Below are 12,925 nucleotides of genomic sequence, written 5' to 3'. Positions count from 1 at the left end.
TAACCCCTGTAATATGGTCTACTGTAACACCCCTAGTACCCCTGACCATGTTACTAACCCTAGACCCCCTGACCATGTCACTAACCCCTGTAATATGGTCTACTGTAACACCCCTAGTACCCCTGACCATGTTACTAACCCCTGTAATATGGTCTACTGTAACACCCCTAGTACAGCTGACCATGTTACTAACCCTAGTCCCCCTGACCATGTTACTAACCCTAGTCCCCCTGACCATGTTAGTAACCCCTGTAATATGGTCTACTGTAACACCCCTAGTCCCCCTGACCATGTTACTAACCCCTGTAATATGGTCTACTGTAACACCCCTAGTCCCCCTGACCATGTTACTAACCCTAGTCCCCCTGACCATGTTACTTACCCTAGTCCCCCTGACCATGTTACTAACCCCTGTAATATGGTCTACTGTAACACCCCTAGTCCCCCTGACCATGTTACTAACCCTAGTACCCCTGACCATGTTACTAACCCCTGTAATATGGTCTACTGTAACACCCCTAGTACCCCTGACCATGTTACTAACCCTAGTCCCCCTGACCATGTTAATAACACGTACTATTTGGAGAGAGACTGACACGTCCTATTTGGAGTGAGACTGCTACTGACACGTCCTATTTGGAGAGAGACTGCTACTGACGCGTCCTATTTGGAGAGAGACTGCTACTGACGCGTCCTATTTGGAGAGAGACTGCTACTGACACGTCCTATTTGGAGAGAGACTGCTACTGACACGTCCTATTTGGAGAGACTGCTACTGACACGTCCTATTTGGAGAGAGACTGCTACTGACGCGTCCTATTTGGAGAGAGACTGCTACGTCCTATTTGGAGAGAGACTGCTACGTCCTATTTGGAGAGAGACTGCTACTGACACGTCCTATTTGGAGAGAGACTGACAAGTCCTATTTGGAGAGACACTGCTACTGACACGTCCTATTTGGAGAGAGACTGACACGTCCTATTTGGAGAGAGACTGCTACTGACACGTCCTATTTGGAGAGACACTGCTACTGACACGTCCTATTTGGAGAGAGACTGCTACTGACGCGTCCTATTTGGAGAGAGACTGACACGTTCTATTTGGAGAGACACTGCTACTGACACGTCCTATTTGGAGAGAGACTGCTACTGACGCGTCCTATTTGGAGAGAGACTGCTACTGACACGTCCTATTTGGAGAGAGACTGACACGTCCTATTTGGAGAGAGACTGACACGTCCTATTTGGAGAGAGACTGACACGTCCTATTTGGAGAGAGACTGCTACTGACGCGTCCTATTTGGAGAGAGACTGCTACTGACGCGTCCTATTTGGAGAGAGACTGACACGTCCTATTTGGAGAGAGACTGACACGTCCTATTTGGAGAGAGACTGACACGTCCTATTTGGAGAGAGACTGCTACTGACACGTCCAATTTGGAGAGAGACTGCTACTGACACGTCCTATTTGGAGAGAGACTGCTACTGACACGTCCTATTTGGAGAGAGACTGCTACTGACACGTCCTATTTGGAGAGAGACTGCTACTGACACGTCCTATTTGGAGAGAGACTGCTACTGACACGTCCTATTTGGAGAGAGACTGCTACTGACACGTCCTATTTGGAGAGAGACTGCTACTGACACGTCCTATTTGGAGAGAGACTGCTACTGACACGTCCTATTTGGAGAGAGACTGCTACTGACACGTCCTATTTGGAGAGAGACTGCTACTGCTGACAATGGAAGTGGTGGGGGATGTGTCTAATGGCTATTCCCTATATAGTGCACTACTATAGACCAGAGCCCTATTCCCTATATAGTGCACTACTATAGACCAGAGCCCTATTCCCTATATAGTGGTACTACTATAGACCAGAGCCCTATTCCCTATATAGTGGTACTAGTATAGACCAGAGCCCTATTCCCTATATAGTGGTACTAGTATAGACCAGAGCCCTATTCCCTATATAGTGCACTACTATAGACCAGAGCCCTATTCCCTATATAGTGGTACTACTATTGACCAGAGCCCTATTCCCTATATAGTGGCACTACTATAGACCAGAACCCTATTCCCTACATAGTACACTACTATAGACCAGAGCCCTATTCCCTATATAGTGGTACTACTATAGACCAGAGCCCTATTCCCTATATAGTGCACTACTATAGACCAGAGCCCTATTCCCTATATAGTGGTACTAGTATAGACCAGAGCCCTATTCCCTATATAGTGCACTACTATAGACCAGAGCCCTATTCCCTATATAGTGGTACTACTATTGACCAGAGCCCTATTCCCTATATAGTGGCACTACTATAGACCAGAACCCTATTCCCTACATAGTACACTACTATAGACCAGAGCCCTATTCCCTATATAGTACACAACTTTAGACCAGAGCCCTATTCCCTATATAGTGCACGACTTTAGACCAAAGCCCTATGGCTTTTTACCAGCCAAAATATGTTTGCCCCATTATCACATCAACCCCCTCCCCAGATGAGCATGCTTTGTAATGTTTCTAAAACAGGAAATGTATTAGTAAGAAGTAATGTGGTATAATGCTCAATTTAATGTGACCAGAGTCTTTTAATCAAAATATCAGAGACTAAATGTTCAGCTGCCCCTTTAAGGGCGGGAGGTTACCGTGGTAACGGTGTCACATGTCTGAGATAGTAAGAAGTAATGTGGTATACTGCTCAATTTAATGTGACCAGAGTCTTTTAATCAAAATATCAGAGACTAAATGTTCAGCTGCCCCTTTAAGGGCGGGAGGTTACCGTGGTAACGGTGTCACATGTCTGAGATAGTAAGAAGTAATGTGGTATACTGCTCAATTTAATGTGACCAGAGTCTTTTAATCAAAATATCAGAGACTAAATGTTCAGCTGCCCCTTTAAGGGCGGGAGGTTACCGTGGTAACGGTGTCACATGTCTGAGATAGTAAGAAGTAATGTGGTATACTGCTCAATTTAATGTGACCAGAGTCTTTTAATCAAAATATCAGAGACTAAATGTTCAGCTGCCCCTTTAAGGGCGGGAGGTTACCGTGGTAATGGTGTCACATGTCTGAGATGTTGGACGTGACTTGTAGTAGACAGACACTCTGCTATCAGTAGAAGCAGCAGAACCAAACTAACATTGAACAACAACCTTTTAGCTTGTGGACGAAACCATGTACAAAGAAAGCCAAGAAATACAGGACAAAGTCCCATTTTGCTGACTGGACTAAATCACACCAACTTCCATGTCTGTGGCAGTGACCTCAAATATGAATCTAGCAGCACCAAAACTGACAATTCAGCCACTTTATAACCTGTTAATATGCTGTGAGATGTGACACGGATGTTTTAGAGTGGTTGCTTGTCATACGACAGGATTCCTCGTTTGTGTCATGTTGAAGTTTCTGTATTGCCCTCATCTACAGCATAACTACAATTTCCAGAACAACCGATAATTAGTGGTGATACTCTGTGCCTTCCCCACGACCTCCCTTAGTGGTGATACTCTGTGCCTTCCCCATGACCTCCCTTAGTGGTGATACTCTGTGCCTTCCCCACGACCTCCCTTAGTGGTGATACTCTGTATCTTCCCCACGACCTCCCTTAGTGGTGATACTCTGTGCCTTCCCCACGACCTCCCTTAGTGGTGATACTCTGTGCCTTCCCCATGACCTCCCTTAGTGGTGATACTCTGTGCCTTCCCCACGGCCTCCCTTAGTGGTGATACTCTGTGCCTTCCTCACGACCTCCCTTAGTGGTGATACTCTGTGCCTTCCCCATGACCTCCCTTAGTGGTGATACTCTGTGCCTTCCCCACGACCTCCCTTAGTGGTGATACTCTGTGCCTTCCCCACGACCTCCCTTAGTGGTGATACTCTGTGCCTTCCCCACGACCTCCCTTAGTGGTGATACTCTGTGCCTTCCCCACGACCTCCTTTAGTGGTGATACTCTGAGCCTTCCCCACGACCTCCCTTAGTGGTGATACTCTGTGCCTTCCCCACGACCTCCCTTAGTGGTGATACTCTGTGCCTTCCCCACGGCCTCCCTGAGTGGTGATACTCTGTATCTTCCCCACGGCCTCCCTTAGTGGTGATACTCTGTGCCTTCCCCACGGCCTCCCTTAGTGGTGATACTCTGTGCCTTCCCCACGGCCTCCCTTAGTGGTGATACTCTGTGCCTTCCCCACGGCCTCCCTTAGTGGTGATACTCTGTATCTTCCCCACGACCTCCCTTAGTGGTGATACTCTGTGCCTTCCCCACGGCCTCCCTTAGTGGTGATACTCTGTGCCTTCCCCACGGCCTCCCTTAGTGGTGATACTCTGTATCTTCCCCACGACCTCCCTTAGTGGTGATACTCTGTGCCTTCCCCACGGCCTCCCTTAGTGGTGATACTCTGTATCTTCCCCACGACCTCCCTTAGTGGTGATACTCTGAGCCTTCCCCACGACCTCCCTTAGTGGTGATACTCTGAGCCTTCCCCACGACCTCCCTTAGTGGTGATACTCACCAGCTGGGAATATTGAAGACTCATGTTTGATTTGATATGTTAAAAGGAACCACCAGCTTTCATATGTTCTCATGTTCTGAGCAAGGAACTTAAACGTTAGCTTTCTTACATGGCACATATTGCACTTTTACTTTCTTCTCCAACACTTTGTTTTTGCATTATTTAAACCAAAATTAGTGGTGATACTCTCTGTGCCTTCCCCACGCCTATACGACCTCCCTTAGTGGTGATACTCTGGTGGTGATACTCTGTGCCTTCCCCACGACCTCCTTGAGTGGTGATACTCTGTATCTTCCCCACGAATGTTTCATTATTTATTTGAGGCTAAATAGATTTAATTGATGTATTATATTAAGTTAAAATAAGTGTTCATTCAGTATTGTTGTAATTGTCATTATAACAAATAATAAATATTTATAAAATCTGCTTTTTTTGGTCCTCCAATAATCGGTATCGGCGTTGAAAAATCCTAATCGGTCGACCTCTAGTAGGTAGAGTTAATAAAGTGACTATGCATAGATAATAACAGAGAGTAGCAGCAGAGTGGAAGAGGGGGGAGGGGGGCAATGCAAAGAGTCTGGGTAGCCATCTGATTAGATGTTCAGGAGTCTTATGACTTGGGGGTAGAAGCTGTTAAGAAGCCTCTTGGACCTAGACTTGGTGCTCCGGTACCGCTTGCCATGCGGTAGCAGAGAGAACAGTCTATGACTGGGGTGGCTGGAGTCTCAGACCATTTTTAGGGCCTTCCTCTGACACTGCCTGGTATAGAGGTCCTGGCAGGAAGCTTGGCCCCAGTGATGTACTGGGCCGTATGCACTCCCCTCTGTAGTGCCTTGCGGTCGGAGGCTCGAGCAGTTGTCATACTAAGCAACCAGGCATCCCGTCCACAATCAACTTAGAAACGTTATCTCCATTCCAAAAGACGGAAACCGGTTTCAAATACTTGTGTTGCTCCAAATCTTAATAACCTGTTCACTTCAAATGATATGCCTTTTGGCTAACGAAGATTAAACAGGACCTGATTAACTGGTCACCCGACCAAACTCTTTTTGGCAGGATGAATATCCTTTATCGGCTAAATGATCTACTCCCTAATATCCCCTGCCATCTATCATCTATCATCTATCGCAGTCCTTTTGCCAAAAAATGAATGCCAATCTAAATAGATCTGGAACAATAAGAAACCTATTAACCTAAGGATTTAGCAGGGATCACTTTGCCAAAACCACAACTATATTACTGGTCTGCACATGATTTTTTTATTTTATTTTATTTCACCTTTATTTAACCAGGTAGGCTAGTTGAGAACACCTTTATTTAACCAGGTAGGCTAGTTGAGAACACCTTTATTTAACCAGGTAGGCTAGTTGAGAACACCTTTATTTAACCAGGGAGGCCAGTTGAGAACACCTTTATTTAACCAGGTAGGCCAGTTGAGAACACCTTTATTTAACCAGGTAGGCTAGTTGAGAACACCTTTATTTAACAAGGTAGGCTAGTTGAGAACACCTTTATTTAACCAGGTAGGCTAGTTGAGAACACCTTTATTTAACCAGGTAGGCTAGTTGAGAACACCTTTATTTAACCAGGTAGGCCAGTTGAGAACACCTTTATTTAACCAGGTAGGCCAGTTGAGAACACCTTTATTTAACCAGGTAGGCCAGTTGAGAACACCTTTATTTAACCAGGTAGGCCAGTTGAGAACACCTTTATTTAACCAGGTAGGCCAGTTGAGAACACCTTTATTTAACCAGGTAGGCCAGTTGAGAACACCTTTATTTAACCAGGTAGGCCAGTTGAGAACACCTTTATTTAACCAGGTAGGCCAGTTGAGAACACCTTTATTTAACCAGGTAGGCTAGTTGAGAACACCTTTATTTAACCAGGTAGGCTAGTTGAGAACACCTTTATTTAACCAGGTAGGCTAGTTGAGAACACCTTTATTTAACCAGGTAGGCTAGTTGAGAACACCTTTATTTAACCAGGTAGGCTAGTTGAGAACACCTTTATTTAACCAGGTAGGCTAGTTGAGAACACCTTTATTTAACCAGGTAGGCCAGTTGAGAACACCTTTATTTAACCAGGTAGGCCAGTTGAGAACACCTTTATTTAACCAGGTAGGCCAGTTGAGAACACCTTTATTTAACCAGGTAGGCCAGTTGAGAACACCTTTATTTAACCAGGTAGGCTAGTTGAGAACACCTTTATTTAACCAGGTAGGCTAGTTGAGAACACCTTTATTTAACCAGGTAGGCTAGTTGAGAACACCTTTATTTAACCAGGTAGGCCAGTTGAGAACACCTTTATTTAACCAGGTAGGCCAGTTGAGAACACCTTTATTTAACCAGGTAAGCCAGTTGAGAACACCTTTATTTAACCAGGTAGGCTAGTTGAGAACACCTTTATTTAACCAGGTAAGCCAGTTGAGAACACCTTTATTTAACCAGGTAGGCCAGTTGAGAACACCTTTATTTAACCAGGTAAGCCAGTTGAGAACACCTTTATTTAACCAGGTAGGCTAGTTGAGAACACCTTTATTTAACCAGGTAGGCTAGTTGAGAACACCTTTATTTAACCAGGTAGGCTAGTTGAGAACACCTTTATTTAACCAGGTAGGCTAGTTGAGAACACCTTTATTTAACCAGGTAGGCTAGTAGAGAACACCTTTATTTAACCAGGTAGGCCAGTTGAGAACACCTTTATTTAACCAGGTAGGCTAGTTGAGAACACCTTTATTTAACCAGGTAGGCTAGTTGAGAACACCTTTATTTAACCAGGTAGGCTAGTTGAGAACACCTTTATTTAACCAGGTAGGCCAGTTGAGAACACCTTTATTTAACCAGGGAGGCCAGTTGAGAACACCTTTATTTAACCAGGTAGGCCAGTTGAGAACACCTTTATTTAACCAGGTAGGCTAGTTGAGAACACCTTTATTTAACCAGGTAGGCTAGTTGAGAACACCTTTATTTAACCAGGTAGGCTAGTTGAGAACACCTTTATTTAACCAGGTAGGCTAGTTGAGAACACCTTTATTTAACCAGGTAGGCTAGTTGAGAACACCTTTATTTAACCAGGTAGGCTAGTTGAGAACACCTTTATTTAACCAGGTAGGCTAGTTGAGAACACCTTTATTTAACCAGGTAGGCTAGTTGAGAACACCTTTATTTAACCAGGGAGGCTAGTTGAGAACACCTTTATTTAACCAGGTAGGCTAGTTGAGAACACCTTTATTTAACCAGGTAGGCCAGTTGAGAACACCTTTATTTAACCAGGGAGGCTAGTTGAGAACACCTTTATTTAACCAGGGAGGCTAGTTGAGAACACCTTTATTTAACCAGGTAGGCTAGTTGAGAACACCTTTATTTAACCAGGGAGGCTAGTTGAGAACACCTTTATTTAACCAGGTAGGCTAGTTGAGAACACCTTTATTTAACCAGGTAGGCTAGTTGAGAACACCTTTATTTAACCAGGTTGACTAGTTGAGAACACCTTTATTTAACCAGGTAGGCTAGTTGAGAACACCTTTATTTAACCAGGTAGGCTAGTTGAGAACACCTTTATTTAACCAGGTAGGCTAGTTGAGAACACCTTTATTTAACCAGGTAGGCTAGTTGAGAACACCTTTATTTAACCAGGTAGGCTAGTTGAGAACACCTTTATTTAACCAGGGAGTCTAGTTGAGAACACCTTTATTTAACCAGGGAGGCTAGTTGAGAACACCTTTATTTAACCAGGTAGGCTATTTGAGAACACCTTTATTTAACCAGGTAGGCTAGTTGAGAAACACCTTTATTTAACCAGGTTGACTAGTTGAGAACACCTTTATTTAACCAGGTAGGCTAGTTGAGAACACCTTTATTTAACCAGGTAGGCTAGTTGAGAACACCTTTATTTAACCAGGTAGGCTAGTTGAGAACACCTTTATTTAACCAGGTAGGCTAGTTGAGAACACCTTTATTTAACCAGGGAGTCTAGTTGAGAACACCTTTATTTAACCAGGTAGGCTAGTTGAGAACACCTTTATTTAACCAGGTAGGCTATTTGAGAACACCTTTATTTAACCAGGTAGGCTAGTTGAGAACACCTTTATTTAACCAGGTTGACTAGTTGAGAACACCTTTATTTAACCAGGTAGGCTAGTTGAGAACACCTTTATTTAACCAGGTAGGCTAGTTGAGAACACCTTTATTTAACCAGGTAGGCTAGTTGAGAACACCTTTATTTAACCAGGTAGGCTAGTTGAGAACAAGTTCTCATTTGCAACTGCGACCTGGCCAAGATAAAGCAAAGCAGTGTGAACAGACAACACAGAGTTACACATGGAGTAAACAATTAACAAGTCAATAACACAGTAGAGAAAAAAAGGGGGAGTCTATATACAATGTGTGCAAAAGGCATGAGGAGGTATGCGAATAATTACAATATTGCAGATTAACACTGGAGTGCCTAGACAGACACCACACAATTTAGGTTGGGATGGAATCAATAGCCTGTCACCCAAGCACATTAGCTTCCTTATCATGTATTTTAACAGCATTGAAAAGATCCCGACCTTATCTGACAATTGTAACAGTGCATAATACACTCTTAGCTTGGAAACATGCAAAGAGGTACCTGCAGATTCCAGACGATGTATCACTCTGGTCACCGTTTGCCCTTAATCAAGATTCCCCCCCCCCCCCCAAATAAGGAGTATTGGACTTCTGGACTAGAAGAAGAAGATGATTGCTGACCTTAAGCCTTTATTTACTCAGGACACTCTTAAATCGTTCCAACAGATAAAAACTGAGATTGACTTTCTCAACAAAGATTTGTTTTTTTACCTACATCTTAGACACTTCATAGGAGTCAATTAACTACGTTTTCAAATGACTGAAGATTTTTTTTTTAAATCTATTTACGAATCCTACTGTTGGGAGAGGTTTAATCTCCGACATATATTCTATTTTATTTGACAGAAGTTCCTCATCTTATCGATGTTGAAACCTGTTTGGGAGAGAGACATTGGACATAGATGAGGAAGAATGGGCTTCTATATGCCAACGAGTCTAACCCCAAATGCAACTCCATAAGCAAACAACTCCATTTCTTCATAGAACCTACTTTACACCAGTTTGTCTTCACTCTACTTGGATTGTAAACATTGTGCTTGACCCTGATCCTGAACATCTGCTCAATAACCTTGTAAACTTAACCCCAAAAAATCATATTGTTACTAAGGTCCACACCTGAAGTACCATCTGCGAGAAAGTGGCTTTCTCAAGCTTCCGCTATTCTACCCCTATAAAAATAAAAATAAATTAACTAATTTAAAGGAACTCTAGAAAAGTAAATTCTGTTCGTAGCTGTATACCATTAGTAGGGCCAGGATGATACCAATAATCGCAATATTTTTTCCATGGCAAAAAATGAAAACATGAAGCAATTCAAACTCCTTGGTCCTTTAAAAACCTGCTGTATGTAAAATATTGTGTGCTATAGCTTGGAAATAAATACCCGGGACTCGACAACATAATGATGTTTGTTTATACAACATTAGATGAGGTTTTCCTAAAGAAGTTCAATCTGCTTAACGTTTAGTTAGTTTCCTCCAGAATTCCTCTGACACTACTTCCACAGACAGAACAATGAGCCAGATGTTTCACCGAATGTATAAATGTGAGACATCCGGTTGGCGTTCACACTCACTACCAAATATGGTGATGAGAGGAAGTCCAGTGACCGGCAGTGGGAGGAGATTGAGCAAGATGGCCGTTCTGCAACACATTTCCTCATAGAGTAAACATTTGATCTCCATAACGGTTTCCGGTTTCCAAAACTAGAAACTGTAACAAACGGAGTGGACTGCATTTTGTAGACTTTACCCTATGTCAAAGGTTTTTTTTAAATGACATTGTTTAGAAGGAAAGCCAGGGCAAACAGAAGGATTACACAGGCTCACTTCAAAGTAGGCGTTCCCTAACGGAAATATGCAAACCAATGCTAGAAAGCGCAAATAGGATCTCACTAGCTCCTGCTTGGCTCTGCCTACATCCGTGCTTGTTCATTTACTCCAATCGTAAACGACAAGTTACGGTCTATATTGGGTTAGTTATAAATATATTTGCTACTCCAGTTCCAGAGATTAACTACGCTCATTTACGAAAAAGGAAAGTTATTTTCATGAGAATAAAGTGCATGAAATCATTTTGTTTTGTTCTTATAACTATGGCAGGACGCGTTGTCTAACTTACTACGTTATTCACCATCAACTAACAAGTCTAAGCATAGGCTAACCCAATTTGATATATAACTAGCTAACAGTAATATGGAATCCCAGTATGTAAATAAGAACGACAAATCCACTATCTCCTACATTTACCTCCACAAATGACCAGTTTCCTGAAGCTAATCAACAGACCCCGGCCCCTGTCACTCAACATATAGATTCTGTAAAACAATGCATATTGCATATAGCTAGACCAAAACTACAGACTGGGACAAACTGGGACAAACCACACACACCCAGACTGGGGCAAACTGGGACAAACTGGGACAAACCACACACACCCAGACTGGGACAAACCACACACACCCAGACTGGGACAAACCACACACACCCAGACTGGGACAAACTGGGACAAACCACACACACCCAGACTGGGGCAAACCACACACACCCAGACTGGGACAAACCACACACACCCAGACTGGGACAAACCACACACACCCAGACTGGGACAAACCACACACACCCAGACTGGGACAAACTGGGACAAACCACACACACCCAGACTGGGACAAACCACACACATCCAGACTGGGACAAACCACACACATCCAGACTGGGACAAACCACACACACCCAGACTGGGACAAACCACACACACCCAGACTGGGACAAACTGGGACAAACCACACACACCCAGACTGGGACAAACTGGGACAAACCACACACATCCAGACTGGGACAAACTGGGACAAACCACACACACCCAGACTGGGACAAACCACACACATCCAGACTGGGACAAACCACACACATCCAGACTGGGACAAACCACACACATCCAGACTGGGACAAACCACACACATCCAGACTGGGACAAACTGGGACAAACCACACACATCCAGACTGGGACAAACTGGGACAAACCACACACATCCAGACTGGGACAAACCACACACATCCAGACTGGGACAAACTGGGACAAACCACACACATCCAGACCGGGACAAACCACACACATCCAGACCGGGACAAACCACACACATCCAGACCGGGACAAACCACACACATCCAGACCGGGACAAACCACACACATCCAGACCGGGACAAACCACACACATCCAGACCGGGACAAACCACACACATCCAGACTGGGACAAACCACACACACCCAGACTGGGACAAACCACACACACCCAGACTGGGACAAACCACACACATCCAGACTGGGACAAACCACACACACCCAGACCGGGACAAACCACACACACCCAGACCGGGACAAAACACTGGCGGCGCCAAGCTCAGGCCTCGCTTCATGACGTGGACTACAGCACCGCGGTGTCTGAAATCAAACGGCGCCGCCACCAACACCACCACTCCGGCTACTTGCAATGCCTAAAATATCACTCCATTTTAGCTCCTAGCGGCATTTCTCAATGTCTCAATTAATTCAGACGTTAATCCATTAGAGTATCGATGTGACCGCGTATCACATTAATAATTTGTGCCATACGAGGGTGAAAAATCTCCATGAGAGAGGAGGAAGTTATCTAGTTAGCAGGCCATAGAGCCTGGCTGAACCATATGGCAAGCAGGCTCGGCACACAACGAGAAGATAGTTCAGCGACCTTACCTTGGGGCAGCGGTAAATGCCGCAGCTTATTGAGACTCGTGATTTCTATCACCCAATTCCTCACATATAAAACACCGCAGACTCTTAGTAAAACGGTATTTTTTGGGGGACAGTATTTCCCAGAGTTAGCAGCAAGCTCTCCGCATTACGGCATAACGGGGCTATTGTACCACCCTGTCCGCTGGGTCATAGACTCCGCCTGGCTTGGGGCTGTATGGTCAACACAGTACTTCGGTTTAAAATCTATTTCATTTATATTTACGGTCTCTGGTTAAAGCATTGGCCTGCGCTACTGTACTGAACTAAACTGGTGATATTCTGTCAAATATATTGAACTGTATATCTGAGTTATTTTTTTTTGATAACATAAAACACTTGGAATACACTGAGTATACAAAACATTAAGAAAATCAGGTCTTTACATAGACTAACCAGGTGAAAAATATGATACCTTATTGACATCACTTGTTAAATCCACTTCAATCAGTGTAGATGAAGGGGAGGAGACAGTTTAAAGAGTTTTTTTTATAAGCCTTGAGACATGGATTGTGTATGTGTGCCATTC

The 12,925-nt window shown here is 43.9% G+C and overlaps 1 protein-coding gene across 1 annotated transcript in view; it reads right to left on the bottom strand.

Moving 5' to 3' along the window:
* Window positions 1-12,551, bottom strand: part of jade3 (jade family PHD finger 3) — a 109,257-nt gene extending 96,706 nt beyond the window's left edge. The window contains exon 1 of the mRNA XM_065009404.1: window positions 12,361-12,551. The gene's annotated coding sequence lies outside the window, so the exon portion shown is untranslated. The remainder of the gene's footprint in view (window positions 1-12,360) is intronic.
* Between the last annotated feature and the right edge of the window lie 374 nt (window positions 12,552-12,925).

Source organism: Oncorhynchus nerka, linkage group LG24 (genome assembly GCF_034236695.1).
Source record: "Oncorhynchus nerka isolate Pitt River linkage group LG24, Oner_Uvic_2.0, whole genome shotgun sequence".
NCBI classification, from domain to species: Eukaryota; Metazoa; Chordata; class Actinopteri; order Salmoniformes; family Salmonidae; genus Oncorhynchus; species Oncorhynchus nerka.
This window is presented reverse-complemented; position numbering and strand designations above follow the sequence as displayed.